The sequence below is a fragment of the Lactuca serriola genome, chromosome 6, assembly GCF_051521515.1.
Source record: "Lactuca serriola cultivar US96UC23 chromosome 6, Lser_US96UC23_V15, whole genome shotgun sequence".
Taxonomy (NCBI): Eukaryota; Viridiplantae; Streptophyta; class Magnoliopsida; order Asterales; family Asteraceae; genus Lactuca; species Lactuca serriola.
Genome location: NC_136413.1, coordinates 22,571,092 through 22,587,302, shown reverse-complemented (window position 1 = coordinate 22,587,302; position 16,211 = coordinate 22,571,092).

The window sequence follows — 16,211 nt, the reverse complement described above, 5'->3', positions numbered from 1 at the left end:
TATGACTCATCTTCTTGATTTAACCATTTCAACAATTCAAGTTCCTCTTCTTAGTCATAAGAATGCACTAAGATTTCCTTAGAGAACTAATTTTGATATGGTTTCTTTAATCATTAAGATGATCACAAAACTGATACTAAAGTACTCTCCCATCTTTTCAGATTTGAGAAACTTCTATCCTTCTGCCTAATTTGATTCTTCTTATTCGCTCTGCCTTACATTGGAACCATTTTCCAATGTCTCAGAGTTACACTTAAGCTTGTAAGTATAATCATATTTACTGAGCTTTAGTAAACTATGACGAATAGTCTTATCAATCTTATGTGGTGGACTTAATCAGTGCACAAGAATGTGTACTTGATCCCTTAGTCCATTACTTGACTCACACATCCATGTGGACAAGTAATTAGTCTTAATTTTTCCAATACTTGAAAGTTCTCATTCATCATGCTATACAACTTGCATGATTCCAAGTTCCGATCCAATTGAAACTTGGGTGATGAGAATCTTTCCTTATTTGGTAAATTTTGACATTACCACAAATGAAAGAATCAATTTCATATTTCCACTCTTGCTATTAATGGAATCATATAAGCAACAATTTTTCCTCAAATGCCATTATAAGGATATTCTAAAATAAATAAAATCAAAAATTTTCTTTTATTTTAAAACTTTGCGGAAAACTTATCCTTACAATCCATATGAAAACTTGTTGTTATCTATTCCTAAGCAATATCTCATAACTCCTAAGAAGTAGCTCAAGAATCCGATCTTCAAACTACGCGATAGAAATCCATCTACACGATCAGATTCAGCATATTCTTTCTTTAAGTTTCTTCACTTTTCTTTGATTCTTAAAACATCACCATGTGACCTAGTCACATCATGTATCAAGAATCTCAGAATAGAAACTTAACAGAGTTAGATAGTGGACTTTACCTGAAGTAGAGTCAAACTTATTGACTTTAACAACCTAAGGTAAATTTGGCAGCTTAGCAACCAATGCCCCTTTCTTTGGCAATATAAACATATGGACCCTTTGATAATGGTACATGGTACTATCACAGACTTAGCTTTTCTCTTTACCATTTGGTCAACCGAGTTGACTATGGCCGATCCCTTTCCATTGGGAAGAGAATGTTTTTCTGGATTTCCTGTGTCACTATTGTCAATGTCCATCAAGTTTTAAGGAAGTTGATCTGAACAAATAGATAAGATCATTAAGGGTCTTGTCATAGTCTGTTTCATAGGTGTCCCAAAGGAACTCACTATGTGACTTAGAAAGTGATTGAACCACCAACTTTCTCAAGACTTTGACACCCAACTCTCCCGGCTTGTCAATATGTGACTACATCTCCAAGATGTGATCACACCTAGACCTTGCCTTGCCAATAGGGCTTGAGTAACCTTAAACTTTTTTCAAGAACTTGTGGGTTAGGGAGAATAATTGGAGGAGGTGAATGAAGTACGATTTCGATAGGACATCATCTTCATTTAGGAAAGCTTGTTTCAAGAGATTTGGGAAGATCATATATGTGTAAACCAGACATCTTTTGGGAGATATTCAAGATAGTTGATTTTAAAGTCCTTAATATGACACCCAATATGAAATATTAAGGTTAGGACCCAACAAACTATTTTATAACTTAGAAGAGGGATGCCGTAATCCAAGCTATAAAATATTTGAAGGTAGGCAAATGACGATTCACCAATTTCCACCATGAAAAACAAAATATATTATTAGGTTTTAATTGGTTTTTGAAACTCCTAGATCTTTGAGATTCATTGAACTGTTCAAAGGCATGTTTCAATCTCGAGTGTGCCCTTCAGGTTTTGTGACTGGGATGCCGAGGATCACAAAACAAGGTGTGAAGTAACCATGCAAATTACTTGGTACCCTTAAGTGTTTACCCCTTAATCGATGTGCTGGTTAACCACACACGCTCCATCGATACTATGATAAACATTAAGTTACCCTTTGCCTACTTTGTTAAATACGCGTTAGTGTGCCGGTTAACCATACACGCTCCACTAACCGACTTAAACAAAGTGAAAAGTGTAATTTCATGGATTAGCACCTTATTCACATTTTTCCTAAGTAACTAAGATTGGGTATTATTAAGAGTTTAGTTACTTAGTATTTATCATTAATACTTGTAATTAAGGGAGAATTATAGTCCTGTCAAACCCGTTCGGCTAACAACCCTCCACCAGTCAAGCAAGCGGTGGGTGAGAGTGGACACCCATTAAGTTGTCATTTTATACGCAACAACCTTATACCCACCTTATAGACCGGCTTCGTGAATGAGGCGTACTAGCGGTAAGACTGACTTTACTCTTATACATATATATATATATATATATATATATTTTAACTTATAATATTATAAAGTATAAGGGTTGAATTTTAACTCTTTAAAATTCTAAGGACTAACTTGGAATTAAAGTATTCATAAGGAAAACTTTTCAAATTCCAAAACTTGAGGGCAAGTTTTGAAACTATTCAAAACTAATTAATTCCATAACTTATGTGTTTAAAGTAGTTTTAATCCAAAAACTCTTCAAGTTCCATAACTTGAGGACAAGTTATGGAAGACTTTAAACTAATAAAATAATTAACTTTTCTTTATTTTATAACTTATGGATTTAATTATGGTTACATATTTTATTTATTTATTTATTAATGAAGTGACTCTTGAACCTCCATAACTTAAGGACAAGACTCTTCATCTTTTGTAACCATTGCCAACTTTTATGAGTTTTATGAAACTTAAATGTGACTTTTCATATAACTTGAGGACAAGTTACAAAAACACATTTTAGAATCAACTCTTAGATTAATTTGGATTGAAAACAACTATTTCACTCAACTTTTCTATTAATCTAAGGAACTCATAAGAACAAGATAATTCAAACCAAACTTTTTTCATGTAATTAGTCTAAACCTTAAACTAATACAAAACATGAATCTATTGACAATTATCTTTGAAAATGGATTAGCATGAACATTACCACATCAAAAACAAGTTTATAAGTTCAAAAACAACTTAGGGTAATGTTCCTAGTCCATTTTTAGCCAAAAACCTCGAAAATATGCTGTCTGGGGCTCCTACTCGGCGAGTGCATGAACCTACTCGGTGAGTAGGATGAATTTACTCATGTACTCGGCGAGTTCATCAGTGGACTCGGCGAGTACAGTGCCCAGAAAGCCAGAAAATCGAGTTTTTCAGCATTTTTCAGCAATTTGCATCAAGTATAATAGAAAACAAGCCTAGGCTCTGATACCACTGTTGGGTTTTGAGCATTCTAACACTCCTAAGTGTACATGCAACCCTAAATACCTTGGATCTATGTTTTCTCTATTATACATGCAAATAAGAACTTCCAAGGTATTATCCTAATCTAGCATACAAAACAATGACTTAGCAAGATAGAATACATACCTCTTTTGATGTAGCTTGATGTCTTCAAGCTTTAAGAGCTTAGCCCCAATAGTGTGGAAGCCTCAAGTGGAATCACAAATCACCAAGACACCTTGGAAGACTTTAGAGAATATGAATAGTTGGTTCTCTCTTAGTGAAATCGGCTAGCCCTCTTAGTGTATCCACACTAGTGCCGATTTCACCACCAAGGACATATTTATATAGTGTGGAGGATTAGGGTTAAACCCTAATACCCATGACCATTCATTTCATAGGATCCATGGGTTAAACACTCCATGGACTATCCATGAAAGCTTAGCCCAACCTAAATGAACTTGGCCCATTCCATATATATAAGAGTCCATATTTAATTAGTTCCTTTTGATCACTTAATTAATTATAAATTAATTCTTGATCAATACTAATTAAATAATATGATTCCATATTAATATATTAGAACTTATAATATATTAATATTAATCATAAACATACTATTCTCAAAAGATTATCCATATAAATTGTGTCGGTGAAGTGCAACCCAAATGGACCATGCCGGGTCGGGTCAAGTACATACCAAATATAGTTATGGACTTAGACATTAATCCAACAGTAAGTTGTCGGAAAGGACCATATTGACATATTCTGAAAAGAAGTAACTCTTGTTCGGAAGTGATAGTCAAAATGGGACTATGGAAATGTCTCCATAGGTGGAAGTTATTCAATCTATGTAAGATTAGAAAACCTTAATGCAAAGAAGGATGTTCAAAGCAATGTACTTTGAATATGAGACTTCCTTTCCATAGAAGTTGACCTTCTTTGGAATACTCTGTAATGACTGGTGACAAGGTTTTGGTGACTTTGTGCATAATCATTACAAGAGGAACATTGCATAAAAGTCTAAACTAACAGATTTTTGGTAAATGATAGGAATCGGGGATTCTCACATTTACAATAAGGATTTGGGATTGTGAAATGAGTATCATTGGAATCATGTTCAATTGATCTACATCACAATGTAAGGATCATAGACAAACGTAGTGTGCATACTTGGAGTATGGCATAACTATTGTTTAGAAAAACAAAGGGTACATGCTAGGAGCATGGGACGACTGTTGTTTTTATTCAAGTCTTAAGTTGATTGTTTGAAACATTATACAATGAATAATGTAATCAATATGGTGATAAATAAAAGGTGGTTCTATTTATATTCAAAAGGGTTCTGAGACCATATTGGATTCGATTATTATTGTGTTTCACTTTGCATGTTTTGACTTCCAAAATATCTAGGTTATTCTTTCCGAATGACTAAGTTATTTAAACACTCCACAGTCGTTCATATGTTGGAAGTAGGTATGAATCAAGACTGTCATGAATCGAGTTTGTAGATGGCTAAATGGGTTTAGTCATAGCAATGGTTGCTACAACATTCATGAGTGCTCATAAGTTATGAGTATTGGAATAAACCCACGCTCACTTGTATCACTTCATGGAATTTATCTCGAGTGATCGTGAGACGGTAATATCATATAAATCTTCAAACCTAGAGATATGAGCTGTTACCTATGAGTTGGTTGTGCATTGATTGCACATAAACGCATTAGTAACTTGATGTTATAAAACGTGCCTTTGTGTACAATTCAACAAGTAGTAGAACAAGCATATGAGTCGAAGTTTATCTGTTCCTTCTAGAAATAGAAGCGATATCTGGGCCCCTCGATGATTTTGTTGTGACCTATGTACCGGCCGGTCAGAACTAAATTGATGTGTTCGATTAAGTTCTTTGTCAAACAAATCGGAAATCAGGAAACAAACTGCTGGACAATAAGTACGACGTTGTTCCATGTATTTGTCCGGCTGATATCATGAGAAAAGAGGATTATATGATCACTTATCTAAAATGGCGCTTCATAGTTCAACAGAGTTTTCGAGAGCTATGATTGCTAGTTGGTTCCTGAAGTAACATATGCAAATATAGTTATTAGACTTATCCAAGTGGGAGTATGTTGGATAAGGTGTCTAAGTCCATAACTTATTTGGTACATACTTGACCCGACCCGACATGGTCCATTTGGGTTGCATTTCATCCGAACTATTTATGGATAATTTTATGAGAGTTATACACATATGTTTATTAATATATTGTAAGTTATAATATATTAATATGAAGTTATTTAATTAGTCTTAGTCTTAAATTAATTATGAATTAATATAGAGATTAAAAGGAAGACTAATTAAATTATGGGCTATTGTTTTATATGGTGTGGGCTAACACTCATTTGTTAATGGGCTAGGCTTATATGGAAATCCATGGATGATCCATGGAGCTTTTAACCCATGGATCCTTGGAAAAGGAAAGGTCATGGGTTATTAGGGTTTCACCCTAACCATGCACACTATATAAGCATGCTTATGTTGCATGAAATAGCCACTAGTGTGGTTTTGTGTGTGTGGCCGATTTTTATGTGTGTATACACTCTCTCAAAGTTTTCCAAGAGTTTGTGGTGATTTGTGATTCCATTTGAGGCATTCACACTATTGGTGCTTGGCCCTCAAACTCCTTAGGAATCAAACTCATCATCAAAAGGTATGTAATCTTATCTAATTCTTTTATGTTTAAAAGTACCCCATGCCATGTTAGATAGGTTATGAACCTTGGAAAATTATTATTTTGCATGTATTTAGACAAACATAGATCCAAGGTTTATTAGGGTTGCATGCACACTTAGGAAGTGTTAGATTGCTCAAAACCCAGCAACCTTATCATGTTAGATCAATATTAATCCGATTATATGATATATTTGACTATAATTTTGATCTAATTGAAGATATTTATCAATTAATAAGATAATTGTTTCCTTATAAGATAATTGATTAATTATTTTGACTAAATTGATAAATTGTTTTGCAAGAAATCATTAAACAAATCAAATATGGATAATTATGTGATTAAATGTTAATTTAAATTATTTGTTATTTGATCCTTGTTGTTATGAAAAGTTTCATATTTTTCCCTTTAGGTTTTATAGTTTAAATTTGAACCCAAAAGTTTTGTTGTTTTGAAATTTAAATAGTTAAAACCCTAATGTTTTGAAAAATGTTTCAAAAGTTGCCCTCACGTTTTGGAATTTAAATTTTGAATTAATAGTTTAATTTTGATGTATATTTAAATTCTAAACCCTAATGTGTTGAAATGTTTCGAAACTTGCCCTCAAGTTTTGGAATTTAAAAGTTGATTAAAAGTTTAATTAGGAATGTTAAATTCTAAAACCCTAATATTGTTTTGAAAAAGTTCAAATCACACCCTTATGGTTTTATTAATTAATTAAGGTGTAGAATTAAAAGAGGTTTAATAAATCCATAAATGTTTTGGTTTACAATTTAATTGAATTAAAGGTATAATTGTTAAATTTGACCACCTAATATTTTAAAAGTATAAAATACACCCTATACTATATATAACATTAAAAGTCTAACATTATATGTATGTATGAGTAAAAGTCAGTCTTACCGTTAGTAGGCCTCATTCACGAAGCTGGTCTATGAGGGGTGTTTAAGGAAATTGCCTATAAAATGGCGATTGAATGGGTATCCACTCTTACCCACCGCACTCTTGACTAGTTGAGGGTCGTTAGCCGAACGGGTAGGATAGGACGAAACCTTCCATTATAAGTATAATGAATTATCAAAGTAACTGAATGTTTTTATAAAATTCCCAATCTTAGTTACTTAGGCAAAAGTGAATTGATGCAATTCCATGAAATTACACTTTGTGCCCTTGCGAAGACGTTAGTGGAGCGTGTGTGGTTTACCGGCACAGTAAATGGTTCTAAGCAAAGGTAGCAAAGGGTGACTCGATGTTTGTCATAGTTCGGTGGAGCGTGTGTGGTTTACCAGCACATCGAATAGGTGACTGTAACATGTGAGGGCACCATGTAAGTTTGCATGGTTATTCACACCCGCTTTGTGATCCTCGGCATCCCAGTCACAAACAAGAGGGGCATATCGAGATTTAAACATGCCATTGAAAGTTCAATAAATCCCAAAGGATCTAGGAGTTTTCATAGATTTAAAACTTAAATTTCTTTTTCGTTTTTCGTGGTGGAAATTAGTGAATCGTCATTCACTTACCTTCAAATATTCTGCAATTAGGGTTACGACATCCCTCTCCCGAGTTGTAGAATACTGTGTTGGGTCCTAGCCTTAGTATTTCATTTTGGTGATTTACTAAGGACTCAATCAATCAACTAACTTGAATTTTTTTTTCTCCCATTTTGTAGATGTCAAAGTTTGACAACTATGGTCTTCTCAAATCCCATGGAACAAGCATTCCACATGAAGATGATATTCCACGATTCGATTGAGGAACGACAAATCATGCTTCACTTCCTCCTCCGCCTCCAATTATTCTCCCTAACCCACAAGTTCAAAGGCTTGAAAAGTTCAAGATCACTCAAGCCCTTTTGGCAAGTAAACATAAAGAAGGAAAGTCGATGTGTGCACACGTCCTAGGGATGAAGTCACACATTGATAGGTTAAGAATGTTAGGATCCGTTGTCTGTGAGGAAATGGTTGTTGATTGGGTTCTTCAGTCACTTCCTAACTCATATAGTGAGTTTGTAAGAGAGTACTATATGATGAACCGTGACGTGACCCTTATAGATCTCACCTATATGCTTATTGCTGCTGAATCAGAAATGGTTTGGCGCAATAGAAAAGCAAAGTTGATTGGTAAATCTGCCTTCGAGACCTCTATGGATATAGACAATGGCAACGAAAGACATGCTATGATCGAAAAGTTTGATCACCAGAGAAAGGCAATGTCTGAAGTAGTTCCATGTCATGTTCCAAAAGAGTCAATTTGCTTTTATTGCCAAGAGAAAGGGCATTGGAGACGAAGCTGCCCCATTTACCTAAGAGATCTAAGAGATGGGAGAGTCAAAACGTATGGCTCTAATATAGATAAAATACATTAACTAACTCTTTTAAGCTTCTATTCTAGATTTTTAATACATAATGTGATAAGATTACAATTGATGTTTTGTAGGATCGAAGAAAAGAAAGGAAGCTTAAGGGAATAAGTGAGCATAATCTAACCTTGAAGGAATGGATTTCAATCGCATTTCTCGAAGATTAGATTCTTGAGCTACTACTTAGAGTTAGAATTAAATTGCTAAGAAAGATGTATTAGCATAGTTTTTCAATGAATTGCATTGTAAGGACAAATTTTTCCGCAATAAAATAAATTTTGATTTTATATTATTTATTTATCCTTGCAATGGCGTGTATGAAAAATTGATGTTATAATGTTTCTATTATTAGCAATAATGGATTTGATTCTTAATTATGTTATTTGTGAAAATGTCGGAAATTTACCAAATAGGGAAAGTTTCTCATCGCCCAAGTTTCAATTAGACAGAAACTTGGAATCATGCAACTTGGTTGCACGATGAATGAGAAATTTCATATTTGGAAATTAGACTAATTCATTGACAAAGTGTCAAGTGAAGGACTAGGAGATCGAGTACACAAAGTTGTGTGTTGATCAAGTACATCATAAGAGTTACAAGATATTCGTCATGATTTACTAAAAGTTTAGTAAATATGATTATACTTATAAGATTAAGTGTAATTCGGAATTGATTAAAAAGGTTTAAATCAATAGCAAAACGAATAACAAGAATCAAGTAGGCAGAAAGATAAAGGTTTCTCCATTCTAAGAAGAAGGGAGAGTAGCTTTTATGCTTTATGATAAGTCTTAATGATTAAGAACCATATCTCAATTGATCCTCTAAGTGAGTCTTAGTACAATTGTATGTTTAAGAAGAGGAATCAAGGATTGAAGAGATGGTTCAATCAAGAAGTCAATCATACTTCGTTCCAATAAAAAGTCTTAAAGTTAAGATTGTGACATTTAGTGAAAAGTATTAAGAAGGTTTATAACATTCATCAAATGTGGAAAGTTGTGATGTCTTGGATAAGACAAAGACCAACTAGGACCAATTTATGAAGTGTTTTGATAAAAGCTACACTAACTCTTGAATATTTGTTTGTCAAGAAATGTTTTGACAAGAGAATCTTATATGTCATGGAGTCAGTGGGAGTCTTATTGGTCTTGAAAGGTTTCAAGAACAAATCAAATAGACCTTATCGATCATCACTAGCACACGAGTTGAGGTTTACAACATATCGTGTTGACATTATTTTGTTTCTGTGCCGTTCCAATTGAGTTAATTATGCATGTGAGTCCTATGAGTTCTCATTTTGAACGCATAAAAGGCAAAGCACCTTAATCAATGAAAGGTACATTGATAGGAAAATGTGAGCTGCTTAACTACTTGGAAGACATGGTGGGCAGCTGTGCTACCATAAGGCAAGAAATCAAGATTAAGAAAGTTCGGTCCATATGAGTTTGAATTTGTCGTAAACTTTAGTTTTGACAAATTCACATGGATAGGAACACATACACCGTCTAAATCTAAGTGTCATAAGATTTATTCCTTCATGAAAATGATTGTGAGGAAATGCTTTCACTAAGAGAGATTTTAAGAAGATAGTGATTGTAAAATTGCATTCTCGAATTCGATTATGGTTACGGTATCCCTTTCCATAATTTGAATTGTGAGGTTTGGCAATTAGACTTAAGTGTTTAGACACACATATGAACTATCAAAGGCAAAGGTGTATAATTTCAAAAAGCCTTGATAAAAGATTATCAAAGCACTAAGTATTAGAAACATGAATTTAAGAAATTCAATAAGTATTGTTTTTCTGAAAGTTAAGATGTTTATGAATACATGTCGAAGCTAGTGGGAGCATAAGTGTTATGTTTTATAATAATCATCATGATAGTGGGAGCATAAATGTTATGATTGTATGATCATTAAGGAAAGTATTGCAAGGTTAACAATATTAATTATAGAAAACAAGAGTCATTCTTTGCAAAGTTGTAAGGATGGAATAGTTGTTTTGCTATAATTAAGGGAGAGAATATTATGCTTCATTTCAAATCTAAAGGATTAGGTTGAGAAATGTTAATAAATTTAGTCAAGGGTACATAGTGTGTTCTTAAAATTTCGATTATGATTACGGCATTCCTCTTCACAATTCGAATTTTAAGAACATAGCAAATAAAACATTATGTGTCGTGTCCCATATGCTTCGGGTATCAGATCGATTGCAAATGCTTTAATGTTTGACCATTCTAAAATTTTCCAAATGTCGAGCGCATTTAGAGGGAAAAGGGACTAGAATTGGTTTTGACTAAGATAATTAAACAACTATCAAAGGACAATCCAAAGTCCGACGAGGATTGGTCGCTTGTGAGTAGTTGGAAGTATCATATGGAAATTATGGAAATGTTTCCATATTGGATGGACCATATCGACATCATTATGAATAGATAAGATTCTATTAAGAATGAGTTGTCATATGGAAAATATGGAAACATGTCCATATTAGGAATTGAATATTGAAAATCTATGACTAGATTAGAAACTTTTATGCAAAAGAATGTTCAAAGGAATGTACTTTGAGTGAGAGACATCATATCTAAGGAATTGTCTTGTAACAATCTCCGATAGAAGACTTTGTAATATCATTGGCAATAGTCTTTGTGACTTTGGTGCAGTGACATTACGAAAGGATAAGTTGCATAGAATGTTAGAATCTAGCATATTCTATAAGTAGCAAGAATTTGATATTCTTTCACTTATGAAAAGGATTTGGAGTTGTGAAATGAGAATGATTGGAAATGTGTTCAATGTGATCTATTTCACAAAGTAAGAACCATAGGTAAACATTGTGTGCATGCTAAGAGCATGGGACAAGTGTAATAATTCAAGTAAGAAGTTGATTACCTGAAACGACAAATAATGAGTAATCGATATGGTGATAAATAAAAGGTGTTTTATTTATACTCAAAGGTTTGAGGCCATATGGGATTAGTATTATTTTTGTGTTTCACATTTGCATGTTTTGACTTCCAGAATAATTGAGTTTATTAAAGAATAATTGAATTATTCGAACGGGCCACAGTCATTCATATGTTGGAAGTAGATATGAATGAAGATTGTCGTGAATTGGTGTGTGGATTGTCTAAAAGAGTATTAGACATAAGCAAATGTTTGCTGCAACGTTCATGAGTGCTTATGAATATGATTTGAGCATTGGATTAGACCCACGCTCACTTGGATCACTCCATGGATTGTATCACGAGTGATTGGTGAGACGATAACATCTTATATTCTTGAAACTGAGATGTGTGAGTTGTATCTTGCAAATCGGTTGCACATTGATAATATGTAAACGCACCAGTAACTTGGTGTTATAAAACATATCGTTGTGTGTAATTCGGTGCGTGAGTGAAAGCAAGCATTGTATCAAAGTTTATCTGTTCCTTTTATCCAAAGTAGGATAAAAGCGATATCTTTGGGCCCCTCGATGATTTAGTGATGACAAATGTAAATGCTCGGTCGGGCTAGGGCTAATTTGATTTGTTCAATTAGTCAGTCGTCATAAATCGGAAATCGAGATATAGTACAAAGAGAATGATTTGAAATCATATCTCATATGATATCTAGAATGGAGGAATATATGATCCCTTATCTAAGGACACGCGTATCTGATAGGATCAGAGTTGACAACGGCTTTGGAAAGCTACGATTGCAGATCAGGATCTGAAGTCATACACAAAATAGTTATTAGACTTATCCAAGTAGGAGACTGTTGGATTAGTGTCTAAGTCCATAACTATTTTGGTATGTACTTGACCCGATGGTGCATGGTCCTTTTGGGTTGCCTTCATCAAAGCAACTTGATAGGATGAATTATGGAGAGAAAGGATTAAATATGATTTATTAATATATTATGGGAATAATATATTAAAGGAGAAATCATATTGTATAATTAATATTAGTCAATAATTAATTGGTAATTAGTTTTGTGACTAAAAGAGATTAATTAAACTTAAGGGACTAGAATTGTAATTATAAGATAATTGTAATTTGGGCCATGGATTTCCTTGTATTAAGGGGTGGACGAATTCTATGGGGAAGCCCATAAGAAATCGTCCAAGGCCTTAAGGAAAGGGCTCCATGGGTTGCTTAGGGCTTAAGCATCCAAATTTGGGTTTCCATGTTAGATAACCCTAATTGCCTCACTATATATAGATCCCTTAAGGACCAAAAACGTGGCTAAGCTTCTTGCTAGGGTTTCACACGAGTTTTGGTAGCCTCTATCCACTCTCCTCTTCATCCTCTTGCTTATGGTGTTTGTGAACCATTAGAGGAGTGACAATTGTGACTCAATGCTTTCTAAAGTCAATACAATGAGATTTGGGATTGTTATTGCTACATAACAATCAAGGTAATATTATAAACCTATTCTCATGTTAATATGATTACTTATATGCTAGAATTAGGGTTTATAGTCTTGGATAACTTGCATGTACAATAGAGAAACCTAGATCCAAGCATTAGGGTTTGTATGAGCACATAGGATGTCTTATGACCAAAACCCATCAGTTCTATCTGTGAAGATGGTAGCTTGCCTTGATATGAAGTCTCCAGCTTAGCATTCTGAATAGGCACCAATCTCGAATTTGAGGATCTTGTGCTACAAGATTGAGGAAGGAGTTGGCATACTTTCCATAGATCGTCTTAAGCTTGAGCCCAATGAGCCCATCCATTTAAACATCATCTTATTGTTTTCACCTTTTCCATGGATGTGTTGATCCATCCTAGTTAGCCTGGATATGATCTCGTTATTTGAGATCATAATGGGTATTTATTAAGCTGCACCTTTCGAGTACTAAACTAGCGAGGAAGTTGGAATAGTCCTTCTAGGGATCTATGGATTTCTTCTTTGCAGGTTGATTGCAGGAGGTGAGGAAGGATGACTAACAAATATATATGGGATAGTGGAAGAAGTAGATCTCAAAATTTGTAAACTATTAACAATCTAATTTCGTAACGAAATTAGTAAGTGGTGTGTGATGTTTAAAATAAGATGTTAAAAACTGAAATGCTTAAGATCTTGAAATATGTCGAAGATCTTGGCTGTGCTCAAGATCCTAGAAATGAAATAATTATATTCAGGAATGTTGTTTAGTGACATTAAATCGTTTGGAAGGGAAGATAAATTTATTTGATATATCTGGGAAAGTAATAGTGTTAAAATAATTAAAAAAAAGTGATATTACGTAATAAAATTTTAAAGTACTCAAAATGGAATCAACATACCACAAAATATCTTCATAATTCGATATGTAAATAAATCGAAAATCAATAGTATGCAAAAAGTGTTAATCCTTTTGAATCACCGACATAAAATAAGTAAGATCGAAACAAGAACACGTCATGTTGAGTATTTGAGATATTGAAACTGATTTGACATATTTGGTTATTTAGGGATGCATATTTTTTAGGTTTAATCATTTTATGATTCCCTACAGTGCCTTTACAGTAGAACTTCTTCACTGAGCTCTTCTAAGGAATTGGTTTTATATTAAGGCATTGGTTTTATATTTTTTGTAAATATTTTATGTTCCCTATAAATAATCATTAGACTAGCTTTTGTTTAAAAGCTTTTTCTAGATTAGGGTTCTGTTTGTACATTCATATCATAATCAATATACACAAACCCTTTATCAGATTACTTGCATATTACGGTGATTGATTCTTGATTGTTCTTGGTATTCTACATTCGTCATCTTGGAGTTATTCTCAACAATTGGTATCAGAGCGGGTTCTTGTAGATCTCAGCGATTATTGCAAGAATTGATCTTGTTTATGATGATATTTTATCATGAATATCACATTGTTCTTCAAGTTTTGTAAGTTTGTTGAAAAGAAAAAGTTTAGTACCTCGTTTTATTGCAAAATCTTGTTCATATCTGTTATATTCTACTCATTATTTCCTCTTATTTGTTCTTGAATCGTGGTCTGGAAGAGTACTAGAAGAAATATTTTGTGTTTATTCAAATTTTGTGTCCGGATCTACTTTATCTCTCCAAAAATCGTTTCAAAACTGTTTTCTCTCTTTAGAAACCGTTTCGGATCTGTTTTCTCTATCTAGAATTCTCATCAGTTCCACTTTCTCTCTCTTCAACTTTTCTTTCTTGTTGAAGATTTAATGGCGAATTGGAGGGTGTTAAAACCAATAAAAGAAATTGGATTAAAGGTTACAAATCCAAAGTTTCGTCTTAAATAAGGATATTTGTTTTGGGCTGTTCCTGATCAATCTATGTTGAACAATGCCATTGAAATGTATAATTTGTATGTTGATGAGAATATTGATGATCTTTCATGAATTTCTTATGGTGGATTGGAAAATAATTGTTTAGATGAAGATAAAGATTTGTTAAAGCAATTTTCCATTATCAAAGAATATTTACTTTTGAAGAAAATACAACAGAAGTTACTGAAAGAAAGAAAAGAAAAAGAAGATGTTATTAGTGTTCTTGGAGAAGTTCATGATGTCCTTCAATTTTTTGTTGAAAAAGTGAATCCTGATGTTCTTGTTGAGGGGGAGTCAATTGTTTCAAGTTTTTCAGAAGCTTCACAATCCGAATCTAGTAGTTTTGAAGACAAATCTAAATGCAAAAATTCAAAAATCGTGAAAGTGAAGGTGTTTTGTTCTATTGGAACAACATATGTTTTTTTGTGTTTTGATGATGTTTTTGAAGGAAGGGTTCCCTACAAAAAGACCATAATTCAAGATGTTTAGATTTACCAAATTCCTAAGGATTGTGTTCAAAAGTCTTTAAATGTTCAGATTCAGAAAGGTGAATAGGTTGTTCAAATTCAGAAAGGTGAATAGGTAGTTCAGATCCAAAATTTGTTTCTGAAGTTTAGAAATCAGAAAAGGAAGAAGAAGAAGAACAAGAGTAAGTTGAAGAAGGTTTGGATGCCCAAGGTATAAGTACCTAAAGCATGTGAAAAGGTTCAGAAAGCTGAAGTCAAGAATGTTCGAAGGAAATTCCATTCATATTTTTCTTCAGATGGATATGTTAAAAGTGGGAGAAAAGAGAAAATAGTATTCGGTTGGTTTAATGAATTTTTTTGGGAAATTTTTGTTTTCCAACTAAAATGTGGTTATTATTTTCAGAAGATGATCGATTCTCTTTAAATAAATGGGTGTGCAAGAAACCAATTTCAATCTTGAATCTTAAATGGGTACCAAAAGTGTCATAAGAGTTTTGACCTTTATAAAAAAAATCGAAAATTGGGACAAAATCTGGTGATAATTTAGTCAAAGATATGAAATTCTGTTGAAGAAATCAACTTTTATTGATTTTTAATGGTTGGTAATGACAAAAAGGTGAAAAGTTGAAAAAGTGGGTGAAAATGACATTTTCTGCAAAAAGAAGGCTGCAATCTGACATTTCAGCAAAAAGTGGACTGAAATTGTCAGTGTCTTGCATAAGGAGGGTCAGATTCGGAATTATACACAACATTGGTTAGTTTCGCAGTTAAGGGCATATCTTGTCATTTCTTTAAAATGTGAAGGTTGTTTTGGGAGGATTTGATGAACAGCTCATGCTCGTTCCTTTGAAATGGAGATGACGAACAACCAAGATGCGAAAGTCAAGATGCGAATGTCACAAGATGCGAAAGTCACAATCGGAATCCGAAGCTACGAATGCGAATCTACTGTTAATCTCCGAGCACTCGCAATCGTTTGTAGCTCTATCGTTCGCAGTTCTATTCTCGGATGGAATCAGATTCGCAACTCAAAACTTTCGTTCAGAGTTAAATATTGAATAATAGAGTTCTGGAATCAGAGTTGGAA